The sequence below is a fragment of the Lissotriton vulgaris genome, chromosome 1_2 (genome assembly GCF_964263255.1).
Source record: "Lissotriton vulgaris chromosome 1_2, aLisVul1.2, whole genome shotgun sequence".
Lineage (NCBI taxonomy): Eukaryota > Metazoa > Chordata > Amphibia > Caudata > Salamandridae > Lissotriton > Lissotriton vulgaris.
In genome coordinates, this window is record NC_141686.1 from 163,367,407 (window position 1) to 163,387,008 (window position 19,602).

The 19,602-nt window shown below is 47.3% G+C and overlaps 1 protein-coding gene across 2 annotated transcripts in view; it reads right to left on the reverse strand.

The window, feature by feature from the left end:
• LOC147734752 (estradiol 17 beta-dehydrogenase 5-like) overlaps window positions 1–19,602 on the reverse strand; it is a 318,862-nt gene that overhangs the window by 62,281 nt on the left and 236,979 nt on the right. The window lies entirely within an intron of this gene.

Sequence of the window (19,602 nt, forward strand, 5' to 3'; positions counted from 1 at the left end):
ATTCCTACCACCATTTCTGTAATGCGATCCAAAGGCTATTGCCATCAGTGTGCAAAGGAATAAGCCTGTAACCTCATTTAGGAAAGGTCCAAAAATAAAAAAAATCTAATGGAAGGTCCACTTCGGACACAGACTAGACTAGGCAATTTGTTATATATCATTAAATTACATTCAGCGATGGCAGTTGTGCACATGTGCGCATTTGCACATGCAAACACCCATCTTAGAATGGTCAACAAAAATATTTTAAGAGACCTAAAACCTGCAGCATAAAGGACATCTTATTATGAGCAAGGAGACTGAATGGTATGAAGGTACTGTGTGGTGGAAGAAAATTAATTCAAGAGATGGAATGAAGGTAAAGGAATCAGAGAGAGAGGGGGAGAAAAGTCCCGCAATGGAACAAACACAAGAAAAGCGAAGAAAGATATCAAATCAGAAGCCAGGAAGTGAGATATAAAACAAAGCTGTATAGTCATACGCAAGTGGCTGAACAAAGGCCTACTCTATGTAAATGTATTTTATTGGAAACAGTAGGCCTCCCACCAACAGCTAAATATGTATGTATTCAAAACCTAAAAATCAGGTTATATAAACGCAGGTTGTTGGACTGTCAATTTTTTAGTAGTGATAAGTAATGACCTACTACTAGCAATAAGTCCACAAACTCACTCAAAGGTTCATTTAGGGTCTCAATAAATTAATGCCTTGCTCAACACTTGTTAGTTGGCAATGAGCAGACAGGCTTAACTTGGGAGACAGGTGTGCAAAAGCATTTAAAAACACCAATACATTAAAAAAGTAAGACAACACAAAATTAAAACCCGTCTTCCATTTATAAACATAGATTATATTTTTATGAACAAATAGACATGAAAAGGACAAAAATCCAATGTAGGGAACCTGAGACACGAATTTTTAAAACATCAAAACTTTCGAGTGCTTGAAATCTAATAGCGTCAAATTGGCACATCTGGTTGCGCTTGATCGGGATAAAGTCAAAGTTTGAGGCTGACCACGATGGAGCCCTGTTTGGATATACTAAGGGGTAGGCCTGAATCAAAATGTTATCTTTGTATGTAATCGTTTTTCTGGAGATTTTTCTCTTGACGTCAAGTGAGGCTCCTCTTTAGGCTGGATTTTGCATTCACGTTGTCAGCTCGTTTTTCTGCAATGCCCATGTTAAAACCTGGAAGTCTGGAGCTCCGGAGCTGTCAGTGGGACGATCCTTAAATCCAAGTCACCGGCTTAATTCTCAGCGTCGAGTTGGTCACCTTATGGAGATCTTTACCAAAAAGTTCCAAAACTTCACTGAACTTCTGGTTCTTCTTCCAGAAGGTCTCCTTTAGGGTACACATTGTCCATAACACCAATTAAGGGGTGTAGAGTCTCTGAGATTGTCCTTGGGATGATGGGACCTCAGTTTCCATGATTAACATGGCCAAATCTTAAAAGTCCACTGGATGCACTCCAGGATGGGTATGTCTTGGTGGAGATGATGCAGGCGGGGTCAGTTAACCTGTAACTTGCATGGAGTCCACTCCTTAATCCTTCTTGAAGCAAGGCAAGGTCCTTAGGACTGTAGTCCCAGAATGTACAGCAGGTGCAGTCCTTCAGAGTGCAGACCTTTGGGGTACAGATCAGGTTTCCAGCAGGGAAGTCCTTCTTGTAGTTTCAGGCAGCATATCTGAGTTGCCAAACTGCCATTCCATATTTATGTAATGTTCCTGGGCATTAAGCAGGGGGGCACCCCTGAACAATGGGATGCAGGGTGCCACCCCAGTGTATGTCCACTTCCTCCAAAGTCTGGCATATTCTTGCCCCAGAAAGCACAATTCTTCCAAAATCTAAAATGGAGAAACTCTCTCCTTGGAGATTAGAGCAGGGTAAGCCAACCCACTGTCGTGGCTAAAATTCTCTAACACTTCCCTTGCATTTCCTTCACTAATCTAATTACAGGGATTCCTGGGTGGCTGTGTTTGCTGGATGGTGGGTGTGCCTGTACTGTCCTAAAGTGTAATTCTCTTTTTGAAGACCAGTTTGGCTACTCCACCCCATTCTGCCTGTTTCTTTTGCAGCTGCAGTACTAAAACCACAGGAAATCGATTGCATCACTAGACAACCACTTCACACCTCATTAAGACAGCTTGGCTCAGCCTGGCAGAGGCTGACTAATCAGCAGAGAAAACAATGGTCCCAGACTACTCAAGATTACACTTTAGTTGTGAGGAACATTTATTTCATAGACGTATATATCAGGTTCATATAGAATTCACATTGTATCATTAATGTACCACAAAATCTTTCACAAATCAAGCATGTATTTCCTCAAATGACACCAAAGCACCAAATATAGTAGTGCAGTTGTTTCAGCAGTTTGGCCGGGGCTCCTGCTTAGAGGGTGTTTCCGTAGTCCAGCCTGCTGCTGACGAGAACATGGGTGACCGTTCTTCTTTTTAAAATTTTTTTTTTTTATATTCCTCATATACCAATAATGGGCAATCTAGATGGGGAAACCCCCCTCCTCACTCCAATGTTACGATGTTCCGACCTCAGCAATTTAAAACAGAGGAGATAGAGAGATAGGGAAAACCCCTCTAGCCTCAACTGTTTGCTTGCTCCACTCCAATCCTCTGTATCTAGAAGGCCCTTGGTTAAATTGGAGGCCAAACACAAACAGTGCCCAGGTGAAATCATCGGAAAACTCTCAAATTAGTCTCATCTATTCCGCCATGCCACTAGGGCCGCCCAGATCTTATCCTGGCTAGTGCAGTCACAGGCCATATCAGATTCACTTGTGTATATAATGTATTTCAGGCAGTCCAAAAAAGTGGGGGCATTTGCATCTTTCCAGGCCTTACATATTTCCCGCCTCGCTAAGACCATCACATAGAAAATGAATTTAGTCGCCATATCATTAAGCTGGTATTCTACGGCTAACCCAAACAAAATTATCCTGGAGGTAATTAAAAATGGTATACCCAATACTTCAGCTATAAACTCTCCTATTTTAGACCAAAAGTTTATAAGCCTAAGACATTCCACAAACATGTGAAGGTCATCAGCGGCAGGGATTTTGCACCTTGGGCAGTGATATTCTAGGTTTGTGATCTTAACCAGTTTTTTTAGGAGAAATGTATGCTCTATACAGAGTGAATAGGTGGTTCCTTTTGAGGGGTGCAGCCTTAACTACCGCATTTAGCATCATAAAGGAATCGCCCCACAGGTCCTTAAAGTTATTGCAGTCGAAGCCCACTATCCCCCCCCCACATCTTTTGGAGTTCTTGTTCTGTAACTCCCTCCGACTCCAACATGGCCTCATACCAAAAGGATACCTCCTTTTTCCACCTCCCCTTTCTATTTACCAGATCCAGCTTGAGTTGAGATGTATCACAAACTCATGGTATAGTAGCCCACCAGCCAGACAGCTGGTAGTACCTGAACCTGGTAAGGGTTCCTCCCGTCAATCTAGAGATGGAATCCCAATCCATAAGCTGTGAATTATTTTGTAGGTCCTGCCAATATGTAATGCCTGCCACTTTGAGGGGATTTGATAATTGATCTTTAAGGCATTCAGGTGTCCCTGGGGAATCCCATATCAGGGCCTGAGACACATAATAAGGGATTCCCAGTTTTTTTCTAATGAATACCCAATTCTTCAGAGCTGCACCCAAGATCTTTAGCCTTACTTTTTTATAAAATCTGGGATCGCCGAATTTATACAAGAAATATTCATGCCCTTGAGGGATGCCCTGTAATAACGCCTGAAATAATCGGCCCAGAGATGACGTATCAGCTTTATCTGCCATTGACCTGAAATATTTAAAGAGAAGGTGACCGTTCATCTTGTGTCAGTTGGGATCCACCTGTAGATCTTCCGGAGCATGTAGAGGGTGTTGAAGCAGGAGGATGAGACGGCGTTGACTTGCTTGGTCATGGAGAGATGGCAGTTTTGTTTCCCTTTGGCCTATAAAGTCTGGCGACATATTAAAATGGGGTGGCATGCACTTCAAAATCAATTCTGTGAGACTGAAGAAGGTATCTATACACCTTATGGGTCATCCAGTGTTGTCATATTCCTTTGTCTCAACTCAGGTCAGAGCCCAGGCCTTTTGTCACCCTGCTGGGCCAAGTGGATTACATTTCTCGCCAGCAGAGCGAACAAAGGCTGCCCCACACAAAAGGAGTACTTAACAGTACTTTTCTCACCTCCTGAGGAGAAAATAGTGTGAATTAACTGAACAAAGGAGAAAGACAACTACAGCTAACAGATGAGAGGGCTCTTCCTTGAAGTTATGGTGGGAAAGGCCCAGCCAGTAATGTCAGAAAAGAACAGAGCTGATCTGAGACCCCTAGAACAGATGTGAACAGTGACTCTTGGATGACACCATCTTGAATGGGCCCAACAGTGGGGAGGTGGGACTGTCACTGGTGCTTAGTGACACTAGTAACACAATCGGAGATGGCTTGATTGCACAGGGCAGCCTGCCAACATTCTCTAGGTAAAAGATCTTGAAAGTACATGAATACATTTCGAAAGCAACACACTTTTGTTTGTCAAATATATCTCCGATCTGTTTATCCTTAAACAAACCAAAATAAAAATTTGATCTGATAGTGACTGTAACTCAACCACAGCTATAAAGATCTTCAAATCCAAGTAGAAATCCGAACTAATGATAAATATGATTACTTCACTATGTAAATTGTATGTTCCTTCAGCAATGATCATTTTTGTGCGAAGTAAGATATTTCTGACCAATGATATTTACGAGTCTCTCTCTTTCCATTCTAATTGAAATTTTATAATAGCAAAAGTGTTCATACATGGTAAATGTATCGCGAATATACAGTATCTCGAGACATAAATGCAGCAGAATATAGTATTATCTGTTTTCCTGGAATAGTTGACAAATAAAATGCGAGGATTGGTAGTCGTATGTGTGAAATATGATGATTAGGATGTTGTTGTTTGTGTAGGGGAAGTAGAGAGGATGAGTGGCGATTTTCTAGTGAGGGTCACCCCAACTGATTAATCGTGATGACAGAAAGAAATAACTAGTAAAGAAAAGTGGATAGGACAGACAAGAGAATGAAAAGAGTAGAGTCGAGGGAGGGGTATGCTCAGAGGGGGAACGGGGGTGGAAGAGGTGGGGTTGGAGTGGGAGGAATAAGGAATAGGAATATGAATAATTATGGGGATGTGGTAACCATGATGTTGTCTAGCTCATGACCAGATATTATATTTCCTCCCTGATAAGGTCTTTAGATACATGTTTAGGGAATTATCCACCCCTCTGGTGAATTGTACCCATTCCCACGAAGTGTGGTGAGAGATTGTTGGACTTGGCCCTTTTTCACAAAATGTTTCGCTTTTCACCCCCCTGTTTTAGGATGTCTCCCCCATGGTGAAGGAATGTATAGGCCATGTGGGGAGTGAGATGTCATGTAAAATGTAATGCAATGGTGTGAGCACTTGTTAACCCCCATTGTAAAAGTGCACCTTACTGAAATTTTGCTTTTACAATGGATGCCATGGCTGTGTGTGGTGCCACCCGACGGCAGTGGGTTAGCTGTCTAGATGTTCGGTTCCCAGCCATCCCAGCTTTTGGAGGGAAAGTCTGGCACCCAGGGTGCTCTACTCCTCCCCCTGAGTCAGTTAGAACTAGTTTCCCCAGAGGCGTCTAGAAGCTTATGGCACTGTCTGGTAGGTGGGGTGAGGGGCATATAAGTAGGGGGGCTGTGCCACCATATGCTCAGTCAGAGCAGGGACATGAACGTGAGGGGACCTGCTGCCAGGGGGTACCGCCACTTGGGCCTGTGTTCTGGACCCTGCACCTAACTGAAACGCCTCTGCTGTCCACAGGGCTAGTGAAAGCCCCACTGCTGGAGTTCAGGCTGCTGTACAGGAGGAGTGCCATGCTACAGAGGAGGATGGTTTCTAGGACCTACCGCCCTTCCTAATGAGTGCCCACTGACTGCTGACCTGACCCAGTAGTGCTTGCTGCTCTCTTGCCTAGCCCCTCAGGAGCGCTGTCCCTGTGCCCTGACTGCTGGCAAGCGCCTTGAGAGGAAGAGCGCTTTACCTGGCTGCCAAGGAGCACCTTTGAATGTGCCCGGAAGGAGGTGAGGAGCGCTACCTGTCGTCCCCAAAGCCCTGGTGAGACTGAGCCCCTCGCAAGCATTGTATTGAGGGAACTTGGCCACCCCCTGCGCTGTGCTACTGAAGCGCTGCCTGTGTAGCCTTTAAGCGCTGCCTGCACTGGACTGGGAAGAATTGCTGCCTGCCAAGCGCTCTGTTGCAGAGACTGGCCCCTGTTAAGCAGCGCTGTGCTACCTGGAAATTGCAAAAAACAGAGTTGATGGACAGAATGCAGAACAATGTCTTACATTCACCCCAGTACAAAGATCTGGGCCTAAATCCATCGTTTTTTTTGCCCTCCACACTACCCTAGGTCAGACACTGGCTATATGCAAATCAGCCTTGACCCAGTGCCTCATGGGAACAGTCCAGCCTGAACTACCAAGCCATGTCTTTCCTAGACCAGAATCAAGCATCCAAGGACCGGTTTCTAGCTATAAGCCTTCTTCAGCCTGGATAGCTTGACTCCAGTGACCTGGAAAGCGCTGTGAACCCCTAAGCGCTATAATCGCCTCTGAAATCGCTGCCCTGGACTCATCTGTGTTGCTGTGGGGCCAGGAAGAACTGTTTGTACCTACAAGCGCCTCAGGAGCCGACCGTGAGTAATGGTGGCGCTCTACTGACCGCCGAGGGTGCCTACCCCGCATTATTGCCACCCTCGCATGTGCCCACCCCGCAAGTGTGCAGCCCCTGAACCTCGCGTGTGCCTACCCCATATTATTGCCCCCCCCTGGAGCCAATTTAAATAAAAGCGGGTGCCTACCCCGCGTTTGAGACTGCCCGGAGTCACCACCGCAGCCCAGGAGCAAGAAGTAGGAGAGTGCCACGTCTGCACCTCAGCGGGAGCCTACCCCGCATTATCACCGTCATCGCACGTGTGTGCTGCGCGTTATTCTTCACCCCAGCGGGAGCCTACCCGGCACTTTAAGATGGCCGGTAATCACCCCTGCCGCCCCGGGCATAGGATTGCCATGGAGCCCTGAGGGCCGCCGTGCTGCCAAAAAACAACCTTAAATTAGGGTCAAAGAGGGGAATGTTTAGAGACCTCTGTGTCCCAGACCCCTACTCCAACTGAATAACAAGAAGAGGGACACTAAGGTCTAGTGAGTGGTGTCATGGAGTGGGAGCTAGAAAGTGCTGCCCGCGGCGACCTGGAAGCCTTAACTGGAGGTGGGTGAGGCTTCAACAACACCCTGAGCCAGGCTGGAGCCTACCCCACGCTGACCCAGCCACACCTGAAGATGCCTGCAGCCTCGCGAAGGCTGCATCGGAGCCCCAGGTCCCAGGAGGGGGCCCGGGTGAAGTCTGGTGAAGCGTTGTTTGTACTGAGGGGGCTCTCATGCCCAGAGGAGAGCCTGCGACCTAAGGGGAAAGAAGACGTCAAGGGCCTCCCCACCCGTCCGTGCCCCCCGAGGAGGAGCAACAAACAAGCAGAGACTCGGTGAGTGTGGGCACAGTCATTCTACAGTAGGGGGGAGTTTCGGGGCACATTGCCGGTGCCCGCCCCAAGCCAGGGATTTTGCCGCTGCCCTACTGGAGCGAGGGGAGCTCCAACGCTGGGGGCGATTGTGTAATTAGGGAGCCCTGGAAGAGGGACTCCCACACGCCACTGGCACAGGGCTGACATCACCCCACTGCCCTGCTGGACAGTGGGCAGTGGCAACGGTTGGGGCCCATACAGTTTGTGCCGGCGGGGCCTTCTATGACTCGCAGCTTTGGGCCTACGTTAAATGAGTCCCAGGGTGGGGGCTCTAGAGACACAGTAGGGGCCTGTTACTGGTTTTGATCCAACTGCCCCGCTGGACAGGGGGCAGTTGCCATGAGAGGGACCTTGCTAATTTGAGAGTACCAGAAGAGGGGCGTAGGCCTAACGGCAACCTGTGGGCCTCGTTGGTGCCCTGTGGCCACGTGGGGCACATTTTGTTTGCATAGCAGGGAGGGCACTACTAAGGGTGAGGTTTGTTGAAGGCCCTCCTGATGATGTCTTTATGCCCCTAATCTTCTGCCTAGCGCTCTCTGCCTCCCGTTAAAGGGCCATGCCTGACCTGCCAATGTGTTTATGCTAATGGTTTATGCCCCCATGTTGAATGTGCTCATGCTAAAGAAGGTTTCTAGGCCCTGTGTTATGCCATGCACCATGTGTCTGATGCCCCCAATGAAGCCTGAAATGATGTTGCCTATGTTAACCTGTTCAGGTCTCAGGTTTTCCTTCCTAAGGAGATTCTCCTGGGGGCCTATCACATGAGATTATGCTGGTTGTATACCAATGTTATCTAGGGCAAATGTGTTGTCGTTTCCCCTAAGGCTACAGCATTTGACCACATGATGTATGCAGTTACAGAGATGCCTAATGTGCTAGAGTTTTCATGCCTACTGTCAGATGACTAAAGTGTTCTGTATATTTGGTGATAGAGTTCACCTTTACCCTTCACCCGAACTGTACCCGCAATGGTTTTGGCAGCGGCCCGTTGGGCGCTGCCCTGTAAATAGTCCCCGAGCAAACCATTACCCAGTGCCGGCTGGCACGGTTTACATGCCACTGTGATTATGTTCTACTGTGCTGATTTGCTAATACACTTACTGTTTTCACCTACTCTGGTGTGGTCTCCATTTGTAGTGTGCCTTGTGTGTCGCCTGTGTGTACTGTGTGGATGCTTTGCACATGTCCTCAGGAGTTTGGCCCGCCCGCTCTGCACCACGCTACCCCATTTCTAACAGAGAGTTCCAATAAGTCTTCCCATTCGGAGAGAATGGCTTTAAGGCTGTTTGAGACAAGGATGTCCCATAACAGGCTGTCTTCCCTGTTTTGCTTGAAATCGGAGGGCAGAATACCGAGACTAATACAGGCTAGGTTTGGTGTCCAGTTAATTTTTAAAATGTGTGATGTTGTTTTGCTATTTTCTGCCCAAAATGTCTCGAGAAAGTGTTGTCCAGCAGCATGTGGCCCAAGTCTCCTGGCTCTTTTTCACAGCTCCTGCAGGAATCAGCGTTTTGGAGAGCAAGTTTGAATAGTGTGGCCAGAGTCCCATGGGCAGTTTAAGCCACCCAGGATCGATTCTGGGCTAGTGATGGTGTAATTTTGTTGGAGGTTAAATTTGCCTAGATGTGCGATCAGTTCAGTGGTGACGCTTGAGGGCTGCATGTAGCATATAGGAGTGATTCCCAATTGTTTTGTATTGATTTGGCTAGTGCAGAACTGGAAGGTGATAGGAGGGAGTAAAGTTTGAAAGCAATAAGGCCTCCTTCACTGTACAAGCGTAAAGTACTGGGTAGATCAACAGTGATAGGGTTTTTTTGTCTAGAGATGATTGATTTAATTTTTAAAAAGTGGTAGAAGTCAATGCTATTGAGGTCAAATTTGGCTTTACGATGGTGAGGTTCCGTGACAATTGTAAGTGGTGTTTTCGACTCATACGAATATGGTCGAGTCTGGTATCTATGAACCGCAAATGACGAGTTTAGTAAGTGTGCGCAGCTTCGCTGTGCTAACCTAAACCGTTCGTTTGTTTCGTGGGTTTCTTCATCCGAGCCCACGGGTTCCATCTTAGATACAGCATCCATTTTGTCTCTTGCCCTCAAGTAGCCAGCGAACGGACGGTGTCCGCCTCGCGACCCTGGGATTCCCAAGACGTTTGCGGAAGACACATGTTCCTTTTGACAGTGTCTTTATGATGAGGGGGATGATACTGTAAGGCAGATGGCTCCGTTCAAGGCTCATCTTGCCGTGCCGGTCTATTGGCGAAGTGTGGCTCACGGTGTAGAGCAGGCAGACCCGGAAGCTGAGGTCAGACCCGGGACCAGGGTTCAATTCCCGACGCGGCAGGGTCTTGAGCTCAAATGTCCACGGACTCGATAATTCTCGCTTCGGTGCCTGCTCTAATCATGGGTTCTCACTCTGCAACTCTGGGCATTAAGCTTGCTTAATCTCCACAACGGCCCCCCTGCGGCGGGATGCCTGGCTTTCACCTTGGGGATGCCCTGTAGGGGCTATCTCACAGGGAACAGCCAGGACGGGTTCCCAAGGCAAGCGCCGGGAAACCTCCGGGTAGCTGTGCGCTCAATAAATGCAATAATAATAATAATAATAATAATGGTCTTAGTCGTGCATCTCATTAGGCACGTCCCTTTGATGCCTGTAGCTCGTGTTTCCTGAGACCACCCCTTTTACACCCTTTCCGATCTCCCCACTGTCTTGCCTTCCTCTACACCTGTCCTTGTCCCCTCTTCGATCTGTTTATTGCTGATTGGAATGTACTAATGGTGGGAAGATGGGTTTTTACAGTTGGGAACCACCAAATGCTTCCGTACTTATGTTCCGGACCCTGAATACATCAAAGCGACCCCTCTCGGGGATAATGTTGGGAACCAAGTTGTAAACCTTTGTGTACCATATTAACGTATGACAGAAATGTGTATAAAAGGAGCGACCTACAGTAGCAATTTGAAGCAGTCTCCTCGAACATACACACGCTGTACTTCCTGTGATTTCTGTGTTCCCTGCAGTAAATAAACCTCGAATCTTTGACGCCGAAGGAAGTGTCCCGTGTCTCTGTCACTTGTACGCCGGAACAGGTTACCCACGAAGGTTTTAGGTGTTGTCCCCTGGCACCGCTGGGTCTTAGAAAAACCCAGTCCTTCAGTTGCCGCCCAACGTGGGGCTGCATCAGCGGTACCGGTCCAAGCCCGACGATCGTGAGGAACTTCGTGTGAAATCTCCGAGGGAAGGTGCACCCCGCTTCATCGATCCTGTTGTCGAAATAAGTGGCCCGACGACTTTTCCCGCGAAGATTCCCGCCTCCTGACGGCTGCGACGGACTGCTGCCCTGACTGTAGACCTGTTTTGGCGCCTGGCGTAGACCTTGGTACTGCGAGACGATTGACGGGCCTTCCTGGTGACGCCATCGATCTTTGAGTTAAGTATTTGTGGGTCGCTCCCAGAGTCCTTAGTTGTGGTTGCTTAGTTGTTGCATGGTTCCATTGCATTTGTGGTTCTTAGTACTTGGATCTTCGTCGTAATATTTGACGCCTGCAGACGCCAAAAACCGAGGGTTTTGTTAATTGCTGGGACTTGGTAAATCCTGTAACCCTTGAAGTTTGTGAAACTCAGCTAGTGTGCGAGATGCCTAGCCGTAGTACTTTGTTCAGTTGTTTTCGCCGTTGTGGTACGGATTCCCGACTGGAGGATTCATGTCCGATACCTCCGGTTGGAACTCCCACTTATGAGCTCTACAGCAAGCACGGACTAGGTCCGATTACTTTTAATGAATACTGGATCCGCTACACCAAAAAAGATGGTGTCCTTAGTTGGCCACCTCATGGTAGTTTCGAGACCCCAATCTTAGATAATCTCGAGACTAAATTGATGCTTTTCGGTTGTGGCGTAAAGAAGCCAAACAGAGAGAAATCAGACTGTTAAAACGTAGTCAGAGAGACGGTGTTGCTACTATTGTAAAGAAAGCAGAGCAGTTTCAGCGTGATAAGGAGGAAAAGGAAAAGGAAGTCTTTGATAGATTACAACGTATGTCTGTCGATAAGTGCTATCCTGCATTACCAGCGGATGCGGACAAAAAGGAGGATGGTACCGAGGACCCCTTAATGTCTTATCTTATGAAATCACCACCTCCGTACGCACAGGATACCGCAGTTCCGGTGGTTCCTCCTGTACCTCCTCCTCAACCAGCTCCTGTCCCTGTACTTCCCGCTGCTCCTGCTCCTCTACCTGCTCCTGTCCCTACTGCTCCTCCACTTGTACTTCCTCATACTCCGGCTCCCGCTGTTTCTACTGTTCTGGTTTCTCCTGCCGTTCCTTCTGTTCCTGGTACTTCTCTTGTTACCCCTCTGGGCTATTCTTTGTCTCCGTCTGTTCGACGTCGTACTCCTTCTGTAGCTGCTAACTTCTTTCATTCTCTTGGTCCTATTCTTGAGTCTGCTGGTTCGGACGGTCCTCAAAGACGTAGTCAGCTTCCTGATGGTAGGGAGCGCGACTTATTGTGTAATATGGCTATGGGTTGGGTGAGATGTCCTGCTAGGAATGCTCCACGTGCGGTATTGAAAACGTTTGAGCAATTCAATATACCGACACAAAGATTTGTTTTTGAAGAAATGTGCAAAGCTTTGCGTGACCTAATATCGGCTGACGCATCCGATGACGTAATGACTGCCTTGACTAATCTGCAGCTTCAGTTCTCAAGCGGAATGGTCATAGGTACCAATGTTCGACGTGCAGTCGAGAAATAACTGTCCCTTCGTCCCTCTATGATGCCTCGAGCATTGTTTGTCGAAGACATTGAGGGACCGCTAAATGTACCTGGTCAGTTTCCCATGCGTGAAGTTCCACCAGTGTGGATGCCAGGTGATGCTAATCACGCTCCACCGATCTTGCCACATTTCCAGAGAGTGTGGATACACCTCCCATGGAAAAGATCAGAAGTTTTACAGGTAAAGCAATCTTTGCCTGACCCTCGCAAAAATCCTGCAGGGTATTATAAAGAATTATCGCAGCTTGTAGACGCTACGATAATGAACCTTGCCGATATCGATATGCTGTTTGGCAATGTCGTACCGCAACCGGTATGGGCAAAGATTCGTCAAGAAAACCATGCGGTGGAATTAGGTGGTGATTGGGCTGCTCTTATCGCGGCAGATGCACGACAAGTTGGTGGGGCTAAACCCGAACAGCTCATTACCGATCTCCCTCAGAGAATAATTACCCTAATGAAAACGCTTATGCCAGCTATGAGGGTAAATTGGGACAAACTGTCCGCTTGCAAGCAAAAGAAGGATGAGAGTGTCTCGGATTTCTTCACGAGATTCGAGGAAGCTTTCATTGACCATAGCGGTCAAGATATGGGTACCGAAGGTGGTCAGAGGTTGTTTGTGGACAAATTTGTTTCCAATTTATTGCCTGACTTGAGTAACAAATAAAAAAATTCCGAAAGTGCGTGGGCTGTTTCTACTTCTGCTCAGATATTGGCTACGGCTCAATATTATGAGAATAGGGAGAAAGAGGAGAACGATCGTGCTGACAAAAAGACGAAAGAACTCAAAACTAAAGTGTTGTTGCAACAGGCGTATCCTCCGCGTTCGAATCAGAATGATTCACAGCAACGTAATAGATCGCAGTCTCAATCAAATAGGTCACAACCACGAAATGATTCCTCCTCACAAAGATCGTCGTTAGGGTACAATCAGTGCGCCTATTGTAGACAAGAGGGTCATATAAAATTCAACTGTCCCGTTCTTAATGAGCGTAATGGTGGTAACACATCTAGAGGAGGTCGTGGTGGTTCTCAACAGACCTCACGTGGTAGGGGTCGCGGTGCTCAGAACGATCGTTCCACTAACACTTCTGACTCCAATAATTGTTTTGATCAGCGTGGATCGTCGCAAGGGTGATCTGCTCAGTACAATATGGATGATTATTACGTCGATCAGGGAACTGACGACGGTAACTACTAGGACAGCCTTAGACAAGGAAAGGGAGTGGTATCAGTTCCGGTTGATCAGAGAGGGCCTTACGCCGCAGTTGCCACCTCGGGCGTCGTTGAGCCTTTTCTGTTGGACACTGGTGCAGCGAAAAGTTCCATCATGCATTCGAAACTCCCTGGCGCACCTTTGTCTGGCTTAACAAATGTTTCCGTTGGATTCTCTGGTGCCCCTGTTAGCAATCCAGTTTCACGCCCTTTGCCTCTTACAATTGGGCCACGTGAGCTCGAAGCTCCGTTGATTTTAACCACTGGTTGTGGTGAAAATCTTTTGGGCCTGGATTTGCTAAAACGTTTGTATGCGACTTTGTATTGTTCTCCTGCGGGAGTGAAGCTTACTTTGGGTGAGAGAGTCATCTCTCCAATGTACTTGTCTCTCGATAAGCTTCCACCGGAATTGAGTTCTCTTCCTGCATCTTTGTGGGCAACAGGTCCCAATGACGTGGGCCTGCTTGACATCTCCCCTTATGTTGTCCATTTGAAGTCTAATGTGCGGTTGCCACGTATTCCCCAGTATCGTATTTCTCTTGATGGTGAACGAGCATTGTTGGCGATCATCTATGATTTGATCGAGAAAGACGTTATTGAGGAGACTCGGGGAAACGTGTGCAACAGTCCCGTGTTGCCTATTCTGAAACGAACTGATCCTTCGAAACCACCTGTCTATCGTTTTGTTATCGATTTACGGGAGGTAAATAAAATTGTGATTCCTCAGTTCCCTGTTGTGCCCGACATCACGGCGCTACTGACTCTAATTCCAGCATCGGCATCTTGGTTTTCGGTGATCGATCTGAAGAATGCGTTCTTCAGTATTCCGATTGCTGAGGAGAGCAGAGACCTTTTCGGTTTCTCTCTTGGTGGACGCAGCTTCCGGTTCAAGCGTGCTCCTCAGGGCTACTGTGAAAGTCCATCGATATACAGCCAAGCCTTAAAAGGCCAGCTAGATGCGTTTATGTTGCCGGCTGGTGCAGCCTTGATCCAATATGTTGACGACTTATTGGTTGCTGCAGACACTCAGGACATTTGTAAAATTGCTACGGTGTCGTTATTGCAACATCTCTGTGACTTACATCATAAGGTGTCTCCTTCTAAACTTCAATATTGTTGTCAAGAAGTAACCTATCTAGGTCACTTATTGTCAAAGGAGGGAAGAAGATTGACCCCAGAGAGAATTGCTGCAATTGCCCGGATGACTGTGCCAACAACTCAAAGAGATGTGCGTGCCTTCTTGGGCATCACGTCATACTGCAAACAGTGGATCCCGAATTTTTCACTGTTAGCGAAACCATTGGTGGCTCTTACGTGTAAGGACGTTCCAACTCCTCTACCATGGACGGAAGAATGTCAGAAAAGTTTTTCTGAATTACGTGACGCGTTGTGTTCGGCCCCTGTGTTAGGTACCCCTGACTACAGTAAGCCGTTCACGTTATACGTGCACGAGAGAGAAGGTTGTGCGTTGAGTGTCTTGACGCAACCTTTTGGTGATAAGCAACGTCCATGTGCATATTTTTCCTCGACCTTGGACCCGGTAGCTAGAGCATTGCCGAGTTGTTTGAGGGCAACAGCGGCAGCTGCGGTGTCCATCCGACAATCAGCAGGATTGGTCATGGATAATATGCTTACGGTGATGGTTCCGCATGCAGTTGACACTATCCTAAATCGTACGAAAACTCAGCATTTGACGAGTGCAAGATTGTCTGGGTACGAATGGACGCTTTTGGCAAGCCACATCCAGATAAAACGCTGTAATGTCCTAAACCCGGCGACTTTATTGCCAATCAGTACAGAGTCAGATGAAGTAACAGCTCATGACTGTTATTTAAGGACTGAGGAAGAAACAAAAAGTCGCGTGGACCTTAAAAACACTCCTTTGGATGATCCCGATGGGACTTTGTATGTGGATGGTTCATGTTTTAAATTACCGAATGGTGATGTCACGACTGCGTATGCTGTGGTAACTTTGAACACTGTTGTGGAGGCTGCGAGATTGAATCAGAATTCTGCTCAGGCTGCGGAGCTGATAGCTCTGACTAGAGCATGTGTGTTGTCGAAAGGGAAACGGGTGAATGTGTTTACTGATAGTCAATACGCATTTGGCGTTGCGCATAGCTTTGGACGATTGTGGCGAGAGAGAGGTTTTATGACGTCGCATGGTACGAAGATTCAGCATGGACAACTTGTGAATGATCTTTTGGATGCACTTACTTTGCCTAAGCAGGTAGCGATTGTTAAATGTAGTGCGCATCGTAAGGTGACGGATGATGTCGGTCGTGGTAATGCGTTTGCGGATGAGACTGCTAAGGAGACTGCCCGGAACCTTAGCACTAGAATGTATGTGACGAGTTCGGTAAGGTGGCCTACAGAAACGAGTATGTGTGAGGATACTATCAAGAGTGTGAAAGCGATACAGAATGAGGCCACCGAGACTGAAAAGACGAAGTGGAAAGAAAGTATGGGAAAGCTGGATGCGAATGGCTGTTGGATTGATTTGTCAGAGCACAAGAGGTGGATGTTGCCAGATGCATATGTGCTAGCTGTTGTGACAATGGCGCACGGGTTAGCACATATTAGTGCGAAAGGTATTTGTAAGTTGTTGTCCCCCGTGTGGAAGAATGATGGTATTACGAAGTGTGCTGAAAGATTGGTGAAGAATTGTATGATATGTATGATGTACAACCCTGGTAAGGGAACCCCTACACCTGCTGGCCATTTTGCACCCCCTTCATGTCCCTTTGAAGTGATTCAGCTAGACTTCATCCATATGGAGCGATGCAATAACCTGAAGTACGTTTTAGTTGTGGTTTGCGCATTCTCCCGATGGATTGAAGCCTACCCTCTTAAGGACAACACTGCTATGTCCACTGCGAAAATCCTACTGAAGGAATACTTTCCTCGGTATGGAATGCCGCGAATTGTATGGTCGGATAACGGAAGTGAGTTTGTAGGAAGTGTAATGAAGAGTGTGTGTAAGGGCCTTGGAATTACTCAGAAGTTCCATAGTGCCAATCATCCCCAGTCAGCAGGTTTGGTTGAAGGGTATAATGGCACCCTTAAACTCAAACTAGCGAAGATTCAGGCCACGACTGGTCTTTCTTGGCCTGACGCTTTGCCTTTAGCTTTGTTGTCAACAAGGGCGACTGTACACTCCCGAGTAGGGCTTAGTCCCTATGAAATAGTGTTCGGTCGTCCTGCGAATATTTGGGGGGTCCCTAGACCAAGTGTGTTTTCTAATCTTGAGTACCCGATGTTGATTGATTATCTTTATGATCTGACTGCTAAACTGAGGTTAATTCATCAACAGGTCTTTGAAGCATTGCCGACGCAGATGGAGGGTCCAGGCCACCAGCTCCAACCGGGAGACTGGGTGGTTACCAGAAACTTCACTCGCAAGAAGAATCTGGAACCTCGCTTCACTGGACCCTTCCAGGTCCTCCTTGCCACGAGAACTGCTGTCCGCTTGGAGGGACGTGAACACTGGGTGCATGCCACCCACACCAAGAAGGTACCAATACCTTTACCGGCGGACTCGTGGGTGAGGAAGGGCATTGCTTCATCTGAAATTGAAGGACTGCAGACCTTGGTACCTTTTAGCGACGCACAGCCTGTTGGAGAATACTCAGTGCAGCAGAAAGACATTGTTGAACATTCATCATCACACGACTCAAGATCGGAACAATCGACTGATCAACAGAACTCTGTTCCCTCATCGGATCCCTTGTTTGATGAACAGACACGTCCTGGAAAGAGGCGATACTTTTTGCGATCCAATCCTAAAGACTAATAAAAAGATTCGTTTCTATCCTTTTGATATCTACGTTACCCCGTTGCCACGATCAGTCCAAACACACGTACCATTGTGATTTTTGTAAATATTGAGTTTTTCCACATGTGTTTTGCTTCCACAGTTGAGAGACTTTTGTACATACTTGTATATACAATACCTTACATCCAGGTGAACCGTAGGGCCGCGCGTGTACTTCCTTCTGGTTAGTATGTCTTGACACTAGGTCAAAGGCCGTCGGTTCCTAGGAACTCCTGGGGATTGACTACTGCTACACAGAACGAAGTGCGTCAAGAAACGTTGCGGGCGGTTTTAGGGGATGGCGTTCTCAAAAATTGTGGATCCGGAAAAAGCTCAGGCGCAAAGATTCAAACTGCAACAAATTACCCGTACCAAATGCTTTATGTTTCAGGTGTTCCTCCTGTTTCTAATTGTTTCTTTGTTATTGGCGGGTGGGGTGTATTATATGATGTCGTACTTCTTATCTTCTGCCATACCTACTCCTACTTCTGAACCTAAACCTACCTCCACTATATCCCCTCATTCCTTCCATATCTTACCCGAACACGAACAGGCTAGACGTGCAGAATTCAGAAATAATTCCTTTATTCAGCTCCTTCATCAGCACCAGTTAGTGGTTAACACTACTAACTGTTGGGTGTGTGGGTTAATGCCACATACAACGGATAAGGGAATTCCATATCTGGTCCTTCCTTATAGTTCCCAGGGTTCAGCTCGAGCATTTCAAACAATGTTTCGAAGTGCACTAGATTCATACCCCAATCGAGAGCCACGTTCTTCCTACCTCGGTCCTGGCTCGTATCACAAGCCTTTGGCTACAGCGATAGAGGATTTAGATAGGGATATCTATGACCCGTCGCTCATCCCAGAGGAAGAGGTACAAGCCTATAGGGTCCTGAGTAAGGTTGAGTATAGTGCGCTCGTGAGTGAAAAACAGCTTAGAAGCTCGCCCCCGATATGGGTCGTACCCCACCTTGGTAATCTTTGCTTAATGGGTCGTGGCCGAAGAGCGAGAGCTCGACTCGGAGAGAGTGCTTGCTCCGAGTTTTATATTCTGCCGATGTCCTCTTCCCCTGTGTTTCTGGCTGCCAAGGGTACATATTTTGTCTGCCATGATCGTGCATATACATAGTTGCCTTCTGACTTTGTGGGCTCATGTTATATTGCAAATTTGTTGCCTCCGACGTTCACTGTTGATGCAGACTATCACAAGACTAGAGTTGTGAGAGGCGTGATTAGCGAAGAAGACACTGCCGGTCAAGAGGCAGGAGACTTTTTCAAGGGTTTCTTTCCGTTTTGGGGACCTATGGTTAATAGTAGGAACTTGAGACAATTGACTCGAGTGGTGGAATCGACAGCTAACATCACCGCCAGTGCCCTTGGTAATATCACCACAGAACTTCAGGCGGATAGGCTCATGACGTTACAAAACCGTATGGTTTTAGACGTTGTTTTAGCAGATCGAGGTGGAGTATGTAAGGTGATCCATTCAAGCTGCTGTATTTTCATTCCAGATAACGCTCCGACTGTCTATCAAGCCATCTCAAAGTTGCATAAGATCTCTGAGTCCATGCACGTGGACGTAGGGGATTGGACGCTACTTGGGTGGTTTTGGGGCCTGATGTCGACTTGGGGTTGGAAGATTCTGATGATCATCGGAGTTGTTGCAGCGTCTCCGTTCACGTGTTGCCTTTGTGTGCAGTGTGGTCCTGCCTTATGTGGCCTCTGTGCTACGACGTGTATAGGGCAGCCGCCTGTTACCAAAGCTGCTCAGTTGGATAGAATTATGTTGCAGCAACATCTAGACAGTCTGATGAATATCGAATATGATTCCGACTAGTGCTTGCCTACATGAGGGCAAAAGGAGCGTCTGAGGTTCCGTGACAATTGTAAGTGGTGTTTTCGACTCGTACGAATATGGTCGAGTCTGGTATCTATGAACCGCAAATGACGAGTTTAGTAAGTGTGCGCAGCTTCGCTGTGCTAACCTAAACCGTTCGTTTGTTTCGTGGGTTTCTTCATCCGAGCCCACGGGTTCCATCTTAGATACAGCATCCATTTTGTCTCTTGCCCTCAAGTAGCCAGCGAACGGACGGTGTCCGCCTCGCGACCCTGGGATTCCCAAGACGTTTGCGGAAGACACATGTTCCTTTTGACAGTGTCTTTATGATGAG